Here is an 11,900-nt window from a genome sequence, read left to right as displayed (position 1 = left end):
AAACCTATTGAATTCTATTTATAATAGATTTTTGAATTATTAAAGTATGAATTATTAAAGTGAATTATTAAAGTATGAATTATTAAAGTGAATTATTAAAGTATGAATTATTAAAGTGAATTATTAAAGTATGAATTATTAAAGTGAATTATTAAAGTTAAAGTAAAGTAAAAGTAAAGTAAAGGTAAAGTTAAAGTATAGTAAAAGTATAAAAACTATGTATGTATAATACGCATATAAATATATATAATATTAATTTAAATCGTTATATATATTTAATGAAATAAAATATAAATATCATTATATTTATTATACTGGTTAAGTAATGAGTTGTCAAAAGTGATTCTAGATATTTATAAAAGTTATATACGTTTTAATAATAAAGCTCTTTTTAAACTGAAAACGTCTTTGTACGTTTGAAAATAGATTAATAGAATATTATGGAAACCAATTCTCCACTAACTTTTGTCTAACTTTCGTAAATGACACTTTTTGTTTTTATTTATAAATAGCTTTACAAATTATTCTGAATATCGTTAAGAGGAATAGATTTTCTCAAATCATAGTGGACCTCTCAACAGAGACTTGTAATCATAATTCAATGTTTCTGATAATTCAATCATTTAATATATTTTTTCTTAATTTCGTCGAAAATCATATTGAAACAAATACGTTCGTGTAAAGTATTATACGTTTAATACTTTATTAATATTCTCAAGTTATAATATATATATATACATATACATATCTATTTATATATAACGGTTCGTGAATCGTCGGAATTTGGTCGAGGTTATAATGAATGTATGAACACAGTTTAAAATTCTTGAGATTTAACTTAACAAACTTTGCTTATCGTGTCGGAATAATATAAAAATTAAAGTTTAAATTTGGTCGGAAATTTCCGGGTCGTCACAGTACCTACCCGTTAAAGAAATTTCGTCCCCGAAATTTGATAGAGGTCGTCATGACTAACAATGTCACGACCCTACTTTTTCCGTTATCTTTTTCCGTTAATTATTTAACGACCGTTAACTGTTAGTGTGCCACGTCATTTCCATGACCTATATTATTATTTTTGTAATAATATATATATAATAATTATTATGTGTTATGTGGATATATGTATTCATATTTTAAATTATACGTTTCTACGTTCCGCGGATTTCCATCCGGCGAATCTTTTCGGTTTTTAAACCAACGGTCGAGCTTTCGGGATTTTTAAATCCTAAATATTTTAAATATGATATTTTAAGGTCATATTATTAATAGGTGTATTTATATTTATTTTTCGTCGCGCGTTCGTTATATTTCCGGATTTTTAATCGCGTAAGCGTGTTTTCGCGTTTCGGGCTTCGTTCGGGATTTCGGGCCTTAAGGATTTCATCTTTTAGCAAGACGGGCTAGTGGGGCCCACTCCCCACCTCCCATTCGGCCGAAACCAAGGGGAGGGGGGTATCCCCCTTTTGTTTCCTTTTTCCCATTTATTTTATTTCATAATTTATTTTTATCACCTAAACCTAATCCTAAATTTTAGACTTCTCCCTCTCTTTCTCTCTTGCTAGTCGACACCACCACCACCATTCATCATCTTCATCAACCAAAATTAAAGCTTGGATCTAGAAACAATTAATACCAACGCGTTCCTCTCTTCGTTCTCTACGCGATCATACTCGTTGATTTTCGATTTGGGTATAAACCCTAACCCTAGATTTTTGATTTTTCAATTATATTACTGATTTTATATGTTATATGATTAGTATGATATGTATAAGTTGTTGTAATGTTGTTTGGATGCGTAGAATTACTCGTTTGCGTATGATTTCGGTTTGTAAATTTTGAACAGCAGTTTGATTCGTATATTCTGACTTTATAACTGTTATGAATGTTAAAATAAAGTACATAAATGAGTTCCTCTCATCAAGACATTAATTTTAGACTCCGGATTCATGTCGTTTCGTTTCCCGGAGCCCTAGATATGCTTAATTTGGTTTTTGTAAAAGATTGAAAGGTGTTCTTGGCATGAACAAGGTTGGGTCCGACTTTGTGACCATCCTTGGTGTCTTTAGGGTGTGCCATTTGGTTAGGACTGATGGTGAGACGAAATTTTATGTTCGGGTCACCTAAATCCGAGCCACGGTTCACCCGTTGTGCCCGAATTACCGTTTTGAGTAAATTGATTTCCCAAATGTTGTCATGGCTGATATCCATGACCTAGGGACTGTTCTTGGAGTGTTCTTGAGTTCATAATTGTGTCGGGTGGTTTGAGTAGGTGAAGTTGCATATGTGGCTTGCCCGAAACCGACACCCGGGGCTCAAGATACGACCCGGCGAACTTTTAAACTTAAAACTTATGGTTAATGATTAAACTTATGATAAAATTTATGGAATTCATTATTAATTAATTACTTACGATAAAAGAAGTAATTATTATTATTTAAAACTTATGATATAAATATTTATTATATCATTTAATTATTAATTATAATTTAATTAACATTTTAATTAAACTTATGATTAGTAATACTTTTATTATTAAAGGAAAATACTTATGATAAGTATTAAATTTGTTTTTGAGAAATTATTAAAAGACTTATAATAAATATTAAATAATTATTTAATTATTATAAGACTTAATTATTATTTAATTATGACTTAATTATTAAATACTTATGATTTAATAATTTTAATTAGAAACTTATGATATGATTAATAATTCATTATTAATTAATAATACTTATGATATGATTTAAAATTTATTATAAATTAATAATATTTATATTATGATTGACATTTAATTAATTAATTAAATACTTATGTTATACTAATTATAACATTTCAACTTATATTAACTTTAATAATTCATTTTATTTAATTAAACTTATGTTAAGACATTATTATACACATTTGACTTTAAATAACATTATAACCTATGTTATTATTATAACTTACACTTTTAAAATTAATGTTGATTATGTTTGACCAAGGTTGACTTTTGAGTTGACTTTCGGTTGACTTTGACTTTCAGTTGACTTCTGTTGACTTTCTAAATAAGGAAACTTTCCTAACTTCAAAACTTTCTAAAAATAGAACTTTCTAAATTTGGAAACTTTCCAAAAATAGAAACTTTCCAAAAATAGAAACTTTCCAAAAATAGAAACTTTCCAAAAATAGAAACTTTCCTAAAATAGAAAACTTTCCAAAAATGGAAACCTGCTAAAAATAGAAACTTTCTAAAAATAGAAAGTGTGTGTCCTTATGCTGTTCCAATCAAACTGATGCTTGCTGAGTAATGTTCTATGCCTACTTGCAACATGTACAATAGCTATCATACTAAGACTTGGCCTAAGTTAGTTATTTATTTCGACCTGCTTTATTTATAGGTCGGCGTTGTGATCTTTCTTGATCACTTTACTTTACTTGCTGTTCGCGTGTTTGTGAGATTTCTTCAGTTGCTATTTAAGGTGAGTTATAGTCCCGTTTTTACATACTTTTCAAAGTATATTTTTGGGATGTGATTACATGCAGATTTTTATTTACGTTTAGACACAAGTAACAGTTAAATTTAATTATTCATTGTGAGTTGGACAAAAATATTCCCTAGTCTGGTAACTGTAATCATTGGTTTCTACCGGTGAACGCGAATCCTATGGATAGATCTATCGGGTTTGACAACCCCATTTCGAGCTAGTCGCGCTAGCAATTTATAATCGGAATGTTTAGTACTTCGTAATTTGTTGTAGATACACTGTCCAAGTGTATATTTTTATTGTGTTTGGCAAGGGTAAATAAAGGGTTAAGTGGTTACCAGGTGGCTCATTGATAATGGAATAATGTTTAATGTTTTCTAACATTTTTAAATCTTGTGGTCTAAAGTTTACTTATTTATTTAAACCTATAATTCACTCAACCTTTGTGTTGACAGTTTACTTGCATGTTTTCACAGGTACTTGAGTTATTTGATGCTTCCGCTGTCGTTAGAAGAGTCTGCATGCATTTGGGCAGATTTTATGAAACAATTTATGAAACTTAAGTTTGCATTCTATTTTGGATAATTTAAATTGTGGGTTTGTTGGCAATGTTTTGTGTCAACTTTTGGTTTCATATTATGGTTGGTTGGTTTTCGAACTACTTAATTTGGTTTGTTTCCTTTTTGGGGAACATTTTGAAATAAAAGAATGCAACTTTGTTTATTTAATTCATTTAAGTCCGATCAAGCTGTGGGACCAACTGGCGGATCCGTTAAGTGTTTTGACGGGGTCGTCACATGTGGTATCAGAGCTCTGGTTGTAGGGAACTAGGCGGTCTTAATGTGGTCAACCCGTGGTTATTAGGGTGCATTAGAGTCTAGTCTACAGCCCGACCTTTTTGCTATAGCATTATTATGCATTTCATTTCGTATAAGTTATATTATTAGCTTTCATATCTTTTGGTATATGGTTTGCGGTTTTGCTGTTTGCAGATGTCGACCTCGAGCGATAACTCTGTTGCTGCTCCTGCTCCTCCGTCTCCTGCTAGACGTCGTGCTAATCAACCGGAGATCGATGATCCTGTTCATTACTATTTTTCTACCATTACTCATATGAACCGGGCTTATAATGAGGTGACACGTATTAACGCCCTTAGTGATTGTTTGCGCACCTTGCCACATAATGAAGTTATGGACGAGATCCGTGCCGACATGCGTAACTTTGTCACTTTCAAGCATAGGGTTGAGGATGCGAACCGCAAGCGTGATCGAGAAGTTAATGCTAAGTTCGAGGCTCTCGAGAGCACTGTTCGTGTGTTGAAGGAAGAGTTGGATGTTGTGAAAGGGAAGTTGCGTAAGTATGAGGATCCTGCTGAGACTCATGCTGGACCAGCTTATCACACCCGCTCTAAGCGAATGTGATGTGATTATTCATATTGATTATCTATTTCATCAGACTTAATGTCCTTTTTATACATACATTTTGGGTTATGTACGGCGTTTTGCCGAGGATTTTATTAAGATTTTGTTATGGGATATTTTTTTTCATTATGTATGGATGGTTATTTTTATGACATCTATTATCATTATCATGTTTTATTTCTGATGTTGTGGCTCTTGGCATGTTATATTATGCGTAATATATGTTCATGTATGTTAGGTGCTATGTATGTTGTATGATGTTATCATAAAATATGTATGCATGTGATGGTTATTTCTATAACAATCATAACTGTCATGTTATTACTCATAGTGTTAGTTGACTAATATCTTAATGGTTAGTCTTTTCGTGTTTTGATCTATTCCTTTATGACACTAGTATTATTCTTGGTACTAACGGATGTGTTATTCTATTTTGAAGATCATGCCTCCAAGAGAGTCCACTGAAGCGCGTATGCAACGCCTGATCAATGAAGGAATTGCTGCTGCTATGGCAGCAAATGCTAATGTTAACGCCAATGTGAACAACAACGTGGGATGCTCCCACAAAACTTTTATGGCTGGTCGACCTCAAGAATTCAGTGGTACGGAAGGACCAATAGGGCTTACTCGTTGGTTCGAGAAAATCGAATCTATTTTCAGGGTCAGTCGAGTCCGTGAAGAGGACAAAGTTAGTTTCGCTAGTTGCACTCTCAAGGATAGTGCCTTGACATGGTGGAACAATCTGGTTAGTAGTTTGGGAAGCGATGTAGCTTATGGTTTGGCCTGGAATGATTTTAAGGAAAGATTGATCACCCGCTATAGACCTCGGGGTGAGCTTAAGAAGCTAGAGGTTGAGCTCAAGAATTTGAAAATGCATGGCACCGAATTAGATGCCTATGAACGAAGGTTTTTCGAGTTAACTTTGCTGTGTCCTAGGGTTTATGCGGATGAGGACCGCAAAATTGAGGCTTACATTGATGGTTTGTCCGAGAAGATTGAACACGGGGTTGAGTCCAGTGAACCCCAGACTATTGAGGCAGCTATGACTATGGCCCACAAACTTAATGACAAGGTGTTGAGAAGAAGCAAGACTACAGTTGTTGAAAGTAGTGAGGAGGTTGTCAAGAAGGCTGATAATGGGAAACGAAAGTGGGATAACAACCGCAATCAAAACCAAAATCAGCAGAAGAAACAGGATACCTCAGGTGCTAACAACAGAAATCAACGTGTGTGTCCTCGTTGCTATAAAGTTCATGATGGTTACTGCACAGTTACTTGTAAGAGGTGCTCTAAGCAAGGGCACATTGCTAAAGATTGTACAGTGCTTTTGCCGGGGTCTGCTACTCCCGCGACTGGTGGTAATAATAATAATGTTGGTAATAGAGGTGGTAACGGTAACGGTAATGGGAAATCGAATAATGGAGGTAATCCGAGGGTTTGTTATGAGTGTGGGAAGCCGGGGCATTTCCGAGATGCTTGTCCCAACAAGAAGACCGCAGAGACTGCACGCGGCCGAGCGTTCAACATTAATGCTAAGGATGCGGAGGAAGATCCTAAGCTTGTTACTGGTACGTTCTCGGTCAACGATTTATCAGTTTATGTGTTATTTGATTCAGGGGCTGATTTAAGTTTCGTGTCGAGTAAATTAAGTCCGAGAATCAAAACGCCGTTAACTCTCTTAGACAATACTTATGTTGTTGAAGTAGCTAATGGTAAGGAACTTACTGCTAAGACTGTACATCGTAAGTGTAACATTAATCTGGGTGGTAGGGATTTCGAGATAGATTTGATACCGATTGAACTTGGTAGTTTTGATATTGTTATTGGTATGGATTGGTTGTCCGCGAACCGTGCCGAGATCGTCTGTTATGATAAGGCTATTCGTATTACTGATGTGATTGGAGAGCCACTGATGGTCTTTGGAGATAAGAAATGCACACAGTTAAACCTTATTAGCTGTATGAAAGTTCGTAAACATCTCCGTAAGGGCTGTCATGCTATTCTTGCTCATGTTGTTGATCCTAGTAAGGAAGTAATGAACGTTGATGACGTTCATATTGTTAGGGATTTTCCCGAGGTGTTTCCCGATGACTTACCTGGCCTTCCGCCGCAACGCACGGTAGAATTTCAAATTGATCTTGTTCCCGGCGCTGCTCCTGTAGCACGTGCTCCTTATCGTCTTGCGCCTTCTGAACTTCAAGAATTGTCAAGTCAACTCCGTGAGTTGTTAGACAAGGGTTTTATTCGTCCTAGTTCATCCCCTTGGGGAGCTCCTGTTCTGTTTGTTAAGAAGAAGGATGGTTCTTTTCGTTTATGCATTGATTATCGTGAACTGAATAAGCTCACTGTTAAAAATCGTTATCCTCTTCCGAGAATTGATGATCTGTTCGATCAGCTTCAGGGTTCTTCTGTTTATTCAAAAATTGATCTTCGTTCTGGCTATCATCAGTTGCGTGTTAAAGAATCTGATGTTTCAAAAACTGCTTTTCGCACCCGTTACGGTCACTTTGAATTTCTTGTTATGCCGTTCGGATTGACAAATGCACCTGCTGTGTTCATGGACCTCATGAACCGTGTGTGTAGACCCTATCTGGACAAGTTCGTTATTGTTTTCATCGACGACATTCTTATCTATTCTAAGAGTGATGAAGAGCATGAAGAACACTTGAGGTTAGTGCTTGATTTGTTAAAGAAAGAAGAGTTGTACGCTAAGTTCTCTAAGTGCGCTTTTTGGTTAAGAGAAGTTCAGTTCCTTGGTCACATTGTTAGCAAACAAGGAATACAAGTTGATCCTGCTAAAATTGAGGCGATTGAAAAGTGGGAAACCCCGAAAACTCCTACTCAAGTTCGTCAGTTCTTAGGATTGGCAGGTTACTATCGAAGGTTCATCCAGGATTTCTCTCGTATAGCGAAACCTCTGACTGCTTTAACGCATAAAGGGAAAAAGTATGAGTGGAAGGATGAACAGGAGAATGCTTTTCAGATTTTGAAGAAGAAACTGACTACCGCTCCGATATTGTCTTTACCGGAGGGTAATGATGATTTTGTTGTTTATTGTGACGCTTCACGACAAGGCTATGGTTGCGTTTTGATGCAACGAAAGAAGGTTATTGCGTACGCATCACGTCAGTTGAAGATTCACGAGCAGAACTATACAACTCATGATTTAGAGTTGGGGGCCGTTGTTTTTGCACTTAAGATTTGGAGACATTATTTGTATGGGGTCAAGAGTACTGTGTACACAGATCACAAAAGTCTTCAACATATCCTCGATCAGAAACAGTTGAACATGAGACAACGAAGATGGATTGAGACGTTGAATGATTACGATTGTGACCTTTTGTATCACCCGGGTAAGGCCAATGTTGTGGCTGATGCATTGAGTCGTAAAGAAAGGACTGAACCTCGCAGGGTTAGGGCCTTGAATATGACAGTTAGATCAAACCTCGCAAGGCAGATTCTTGAGGCACAACAAGAAGCCTTAAAGGAAGAGAATTTTGTGAAAGAGAACGTAAGAGGTATGGCTAAGAAATTTGAGATTCGAGCAGATGGTACTAGGTACTTTGTAGGACGTCTTTGGGTTCCGAAGTTTGGTGAACTGCGACAACTTGTTTTGGATGAGGCTCATAAGTCTAGGTACTCTATTCATCCTGGTTCAGGGAAGATGTACCATGATCTTAAGGAGCTGTATTGGTGGCCAAATTTGAAAGGTGATGTGGCTACGTATGTGGCTAAGTGTTTGACCTGTTCTAAGGTCAAAGCTGAACATCAAAAACCGTCCGGATTGTTGGTACAACCAGAAATTCCCGAGTGGAAGTGGGAAGGTATCACTATGGATTTTATCACTAAGTTACCAAGAGTTTCGGGTGGCTACGATGCGATTTGGGTGATTGTAGATCGACTCACTAAGTCGGCTCACTTTTTGCCGATTAGGGAAACCGATTCCATGGAGAAACTCACCCGTTTGTATTTGAAAGAGATTGTTTCGAGGCATGGTGTTCCCGTTTCTATAATTTCCGACAGAGATAGTCGATTTGTATCGAGATTTTGGCAATCGTTGCAAGAAGCCTTGGGCACTAGATTGGATATGAGCACCGCTTATCATCCTCAAACGGATGGTCAAAGTGAGAGGACCATTCAGACATTAGAAGATATGTTGCGAGCTTGTGTAATTGATTTTGGAAATGGGTGGGATAGGTATTTGCCGTTAGCTGAGTTTTCTTATAACAACAGCTACCACGCAAGTATTAAAGCCGCACCGTTTGAAGCTTTGTACGGTAGGAAGTGTAGATCTCCTATTTGTTGGAATGAGGTTGGGGATGCTCAACTTACAGGTCCTGAGATTATTCACGAGACTACTGAGAAGATTGTTCAAATTAAAGAAAGGTTGAGAACTGCTAGAAGTCGGCAAAAGAGTTATGCCGACAAAGGAAGGAAAGATGTTGAATTTCAAGTTGGCGATCGTGTTATGTTAAAAGTTTCGCCTTGGAAGGGTGTTATTCGTTTTGGTAAAAGAGGGAAGTTAAGTCCTCGTTTCGTGGGACCGTTTGAGATCATTGAAAGAGTTGGACCGGTGGCTTATCGTTTGAAGTTGCCACAAGAACTCAGTGCTGTTCACGATGTTTTCCATATTTCGAACTTAAAGAAGTGTTTGGCTGAATTTGATCAGACTATTCCTTTGGAGGAACTTCAGGTTGACAAGCAATTGCATTTTATTGAGGAGCCAGTTGAGATCATGGACCGAGAGGTTAAGACTCTTAAGCAGAGCAAAATTCCTATTGTTCGGGTCCGATGGAACGCTAGACGCGGTCCCGAGTTCACTTGGGAGCGTGAAGACCAAATGAAGCAGAAGTATCCGCATTTGTTCTCAGATGCCGAGTCAACCCCTGCGCCTGCTTAAATTTCGGGACGAAATTTCCATAACGGGGAGGTACTGTCACGACCCTACTTTTTCCGTTATCTTTTTCCGTTAATTATTTAACGACCGTTAACTGTTAGTGTGCCACGTCATTTCCATGACCTATATTATTATTTTTGTAATAATATATATATAATAATTATTATGTGTTATGTGGATATATGTATTCATATTTTAAATTATACGTTTCTACGTTCCGCGGATTTCCATCCGGCGAATCTTTTCGGTTTTTAAACCAACGGTCGAGCTTTCGGGATTTTTAAATCCTAAATATTTTAAATATGATATTTTAAGGTCATATTATTAATAGGTGTATTTATATTTATTTTTCGTCGCGCGTTCGTTATATTTCCGGATTTTTAATCGCGTAAGCGTGTTTTCGCGTTTCGGGCTTCGTTCGGGATTTCGGGCCTTAAGGATTTCATCTTTTAGCAAGACGGGCTAGTGGGGCCCACTCCCCACCTCCCATTCGGCCGAAACCAAGGGGAGGGGGGTATCCCCCTTTTGTTTCCTTTTTCCCATTTATTTTATTTCATAATTTATTTTTATCACCTAAACCTAATCCTAAATTTTAGACTTCTCCCTCTCTTTCTCTCTTGCTAGTCGACACCACCACCACCATTCATCATCTTCATCAACCAAAATTAAAGCTTGGATCTAGAAACAATTAATACCAACGCGTTCCTCTCTTCGTTCTCTACGCGATCATACTCGTTGATTTTCGATTTGGGTATAAACCCTAACCCTAGATTTTTGATTTTTCAATTATATTACTGATTTTATATGTTATATGATTAGTATGATATGTATAAGTTGTTGTAATGTTGTTTGGATGCGTAGAATTACTCGTTTGCGTATGATTTCGGTTTGTAAATTTTGGACAGCAGTTTGATTCGTATATTCTGACTTTATAACTGTTATGAATGTTAAAATAAAGTACATAAATGAGTTCCTCTCATCAAGACATTAATTTTAGACTCCGGATTCATGTCGTTTCGTTTCCCGGAGCCCTAGATATGCTTAATTTGGTTTTTGTAAAAGATTGAAAGGTGTTCTTGGCATGAACAAGGTTGGGTCCGACTTTGTGACCATCCTTGGTGTCTTTAGGGTGTGCCATTTGGTTAGGACTGATGGTGAGACGAAATTTTATGTTCGGGTCACCTAAATCCGAGCCACGGTTCACCCGTTGTGCCCGAATTACCGTTTTGAGTAAATTGATTTCCCAAATGTTGTCATGGCTGATATCCATGACCTAGGGACTGTTCTTGGAGTGTTCTTGAGTTCATAATTGTGTCGGGTGGTTTGAGTAGGTGAAGTTGCATATGTGGCTTGCCCGAAACCGACACCCGGGGCTCAAGATACGACCCGGCGAACTTTTAAACTTAAAACTTATGGTTAATGATTAAACTTATGATAAAATTTATGGAATTCATTATTAATTAATTACTTACGATAAAAGAAGTAATTATTATTATTTAAAACTTATGATATAAATATTTATTATATCATTTAATTATTAATTATAATTTAATTAACATTTTAATTAAACTTATGATTAGTAATACTTTTATTATTAAAGGAAAATACTTATGATAAGTATTAAATTTGTTTTTGAGAAATTATTAAAAGACTTATAATAAATATTAAATAATTATTTAATTATTATAAGACTTAATTATTATTTAATTATGACTTAATTATTAAATACTTATGATTTAATAATTTTAATTAGAAACTTATGATATGATTAATAATTCATTATTAATTAATAATACTTATGATATGATTTAAAATTTATTATAAATTAATAATATTTATATTATGATTGACATTTAATTAATTAATTAAATACTTATGTTATACTAATTATAACATTTCAACTTATATTAACTTTAATAATTCATTTTATTTAATTAAACTTATGTTAAGACATTATTATACACATTTGACTTTAAATAACATTATAACCTATGTTATTATTATAACTTACACTTTTAAAATTAATGTTGATTATGTTTGACCAAGGTTGACTTTTGAGTTGACTTTCGGTTGACTTTGACTTTCAGTTGACTTCTGTTGACTTTCTAAATA

This window comes from Rutidosis leptorrhynchoides, chromosome 2, assembly GCF_046630445.1.
Source record: "Rutidosis leptorrhynchoides isolate AG116_Rl617_1_P2 chromosome 2, CSIRO_AGI_Rlap_v1, whole genome shotgun sequence".
Lineage (NCBI taxonomy): Eukaryota > Viridiplantae > Streptophyta > Magnoliopsida > Asterales > Asteraceae > Rutidosis > Rutidosis leptorrhynchoides.
This window is presented reverse-complemented; position numbering follows the sequence as displayed.